Below are 4,192 nucleotides of genomic sequence, written 5' to 3'. Positions count from 1 at the left end.
GAGGACACGCTGGTATTTATAGCCCTGTTGTTTACCTCGCCTTCAGCTGCGGTCCAAAGTTCAGTACCCAGTCTGTGACCTTGTAACAGAGCAAACCCCTAGACTGATTATCATAAAACAATGTCAAAACACAATGTCAAAAAAAAAAACAAAAAAAAAAACCCACGCAACAAGTGTTGTCATGGATGAAGTGCAGGGAAAGTATGCGGAAAGGGCTGATTTACTGCCCAGCCCTTGGAGTCACCCCAGTATCTAGGAGTTAATGGTACAGTCGGGGGCGGGAGGAAAGGCTAAGGGGTAAAAAGAGCCTCCAAGTCATGTTCTTTCCAAACTATAATAGGGAAAACATTTGCTGAGCCATCGAGTTAAGCTTTTTTGTTTTGTTTTGTTTTGTTTTTTAAGATGGGGGTGGGGGTTGGAGGAGGGTGAGCAGGGATTTTTTTGTTCCTCTTGCTTTGTAGCAGCCCATTAACCTAACCCAAACTGTGAGCTTCATTAGAAAAGTCACCTGCTGCCCCCACACACTGCCTGCTCCTGCTGGCACAGCTCTTCTTGGCTTGGCTTTCTCCATTTAAAACTTGAATGTGTGTGGGATTTCACAGACTTCTGCTCCTTTCTTTTTCACTTCAGGAAAGGAATAAGAAAATAGACTTCTAAATGAGGAAAATCAGCCTCTTTTTATTGTCATGGACGTCCCACTTCCTGGAAAGCCTGTGTATCCCTCAGAATGTTTTAAGACTTTAATATAAAATCTTTGCAGAGATGCACCTTTTACAAATAAAAATTGGGTAGCAGTCGTAGTTGGACATTGGAAAAGAGTATGGACATTTCAAAATGTACAAATAAAATGGAAAAGTTCGGCTTTTACAGGAAGAGGCAAGATTCTTCACTCCAATTGCTGCGAGTGGGCACACCAGTGGTGGGTAGGGGCAGGAGCCACATTGGATGATGCCATCTTCACAGTGCTGGTTTTCAGGTAAGCCTCGCTACCCCTCCTCGTGCATTTTGTCCACACACATCACGACTGATCACAGCGTGCTGACCCTGTTGTTCAAGGTACAGAGAGCAGTAAGAAGCTCAGAGTTAGCCTCCCCTTCAAGAAGCTCATTACCAAAGTAGAAGCTTCACATTTAAAAGTCAGATTCTGTTCACTCACACTAAGCAATAGATATTACTTTGGGGGCCCCAAATCCCTTTGAGAACCCAATGAAATGTTTAATACCTCCTCAGAAAAAAGTACATATACATACTTGCTTCCATATAAACACACATATACATACATACATACATACATACATACATACTTGAATCTTATGCACATTTTTTGCATAAAGCGGAAGTTACCCCTATACTCCGTTTCCTTGACAAATTTAAAAAGTCCTGTCTTGGGGTCAAAATAAGGGGGTTGCAATTGTATGGGGAATATAAAAATAAAATTTATTTAAAAAAAAAAGAGATACAAATAAATGGCCAACAGCTGTAAAAAAAAAAAAATAAAATAAAATAAAAAGTCCTGTCTGCATCAGGACACTGAGTATCTCACTATCACTTCCTTTCCTTACATGTGGTCTAGCAGATGCCCGTCTCCTAAAAGAATCCCTCTAGAGCAAAGTGACCAGGATGGGGTGGGTCCAGGCCAATGTATTCATGTAACCCCCACATGGGAAAAGGAGAAGGTGGGGAGCTTGTGGTGTTTGAGGGGAATCCATTCTTTTTTTTTTTCCATCTTATTTTACTTTGATTTATCGCTGTTTTTACAAAGAATAGACTTGCTGCAGGATGGCTGGTTCATATTATTGAATTTAAAAATTTAATACATTTCAAAAATGCACTGTAACGAGCACACCACAAAATCCTAACACATGAACTCACCATCTGGATCATACCCATTGGCCTCAGTGAAAGAAGACCCTATAGCATCTGAGAGCATGAAGTTTAGAACACAAGGAGCTCACATGTGATTGAATGGTCACCGAATGAGGGGAACTGCAGCATTTGCGGTAGCTGCTTCTCTTCATTTAGGAAGTGCCTACCCCACAATGGGGCAAAAGTCACGAGCTGGAGAGAAATATTAACTTGCCTCCATGATTGGGTGAAGGGAGTCCATTCCTAAAAGTTGCTTCGGTACTAGGTCACTTGGGTCAAGTCAGCATTTTTAAGAAAGCAGAACTTTCAAAGAAATCTTGATTGGGTATTAAATCAAATCATGTTGACATCAAGCAAACATTTTTTTTTAAGGCGCAATGCTACGTTCTTAAAGCCCTCAAACTCTAACAGGGTTGACAGACAAGTTAAGGGGGAAAAAAAGCACGCACACACTGTAAAGAGTGCCCATGGCTTACTTGAAAACCATCTGAGATGATGGCTGTCAAGTGCAAGTTTCTCTTGGAAACTTCAAAAGGAAAAATGGCTCATGTAATCCAGCCCAGACATCGGACAGCACAATAGGTTGGCACACTCATAGCATGTTCACAGGCACTTGGTCTTGGACTTTACAGTCTTTTAGAGCACCTTGTAGATATGACCACAGCCCTGCCTAGAAGTTTATCTTAATTTGCCTTTTTTGGATGATTAAAATCTCCTGACTGGTTGCTTCAGCCACACAATTGGGCATTAAGATTACAGAAAGTGACTGTTTGACTGACTGACTATATGCCATCAGCTCATTTCTCATAATTTCCAACCCTGGAGCCAAGAGCCCGTCTCTCTTCATGCTCGTCATGCTGTCTCGTTCTTACCATTTGTCCCCAAACCATCCATGCATATGTTTAATCATATTTTTCATGAGCATTTTCAGCTTTTTGTGGGTGGAAGGTAATTTTCGTGATAAAATCCATGAGTCCATGACATACTTAAAAAAGAAAAATGCTATGAACTATGATCTTTATAAACCAGTTGATTAGTTACAGTCAGTGACAAAATGGCATTGATCCATTAATATTTGTAAAACACTGATGTCTCAAAATATTACAAAGTAAAAGGGTGTTATTACTATATTAAGGGCTTATGAAAAATGCTAAAACCCTTAGTTTGATTGTTAGGTGGTGTTTTTCATCTACAGGGAAATGGAGACTCCCAATATTTGGGGACTATTTTATTCCTCTTCCCCCTTGCATGTCCAAGAAGGTATGTGGGCTTCATCCAGTGCAGTGTCCCAAATACAATATTCTTGGGCATCCACGCTGAAAGAGAAACCATGGAGTATGCAACTGTCAAGGGCCACTGAGGAAAGAGTAAGGATATTTCCAAATTGAATAAGATAAATAAGAACAATGGTCAGAGGAAGGCATGGGAACAGCAGCTTGGATTAGATAAGGAGTAATGCAATCCTTTGAGTTTCATATGAAACTATGCTTTGAAGGGTGCTTATATTCAGGCTCACAAGTTCACAGACCTAAGAACTGTTTGATACATCAAACATAAATGCAATTAGAGGCAACTCCATATGGTGCCAAATTTCAAGTGAGACTGAGTACATGCAGAGAATAACAAACATCAGAAGAACCAACTCTTTGAAATAGATTGTTATTAGTTAAGAAAAACAACCTGTCCAACTAGTCAAAGCCAGACCTAGTGCTCCTCATGGGACATAGTTTTGAAATCAACATGCAAGAAGCACGTCGGGGTACCAATGAACCCCAAATGACATTAAACCCCTGAATTAATGAGAAATACATTTATAGAGGATGCCACTGATGTCTTGACCTTGAACCTGTGGGAATCCCCACCTAATGAAGGGAAAATCCTGAGCACATCTCTTAGCAGTGAGTGGTTCCCCAGTTCACCCTTTACAAACCGTCTGTTCCACTTTTCTACTTTGTATTGCAATATCTTTGTTTTTGTTGTTTTGTTTTGTTTTGTTTTTTTAACCACAGAAACCTAGAATCACAGTCAGGAAGGGAGAAATCACCCTAAACCAAATTCACCCCCCTCTGTGACAAACAAGTGAGCAGAGGCCCATGTTACACAAAACTACTTCTCAAACCAGTAAGGAAGGAGAGTCTGTCATGTTTATGAAACAATAATATAAATATTCCAACAAAGCAACCAAGAATAGAATTTATACTTTTGTTTACTAGTGAACTAATAACATAATGGCAAAATATTTATTTCCACTTTTTGAAAAATAACTCCATGACAACTAGCAAAGCAAGTTTTGACCTTTGGTGCAGTTTCATCCCAAGAGCATATC

Source organism: Talpa occidentalis, unplaced genomic scaffold (assembly GCF_014898055.3).
Source record: "Talpa occidentalis isolate TD23 unplaced genomic scaffold, MPIMG_talOcc4v2.1 talOcc4.6, whole genome shotgun sequence".
Classification (NCBI taxonomy): domain Eukaryota; kingdom Metazoa; phylum Chordata; class Mammalia; order Eulipotyphla; family Talpidae; genus Talpa; species Talpa occidentalis.
The sequence above is the reverse complement of the archived record's forward strand: the minus strand, read 5'-3'. Positions refer to the sequence as shown.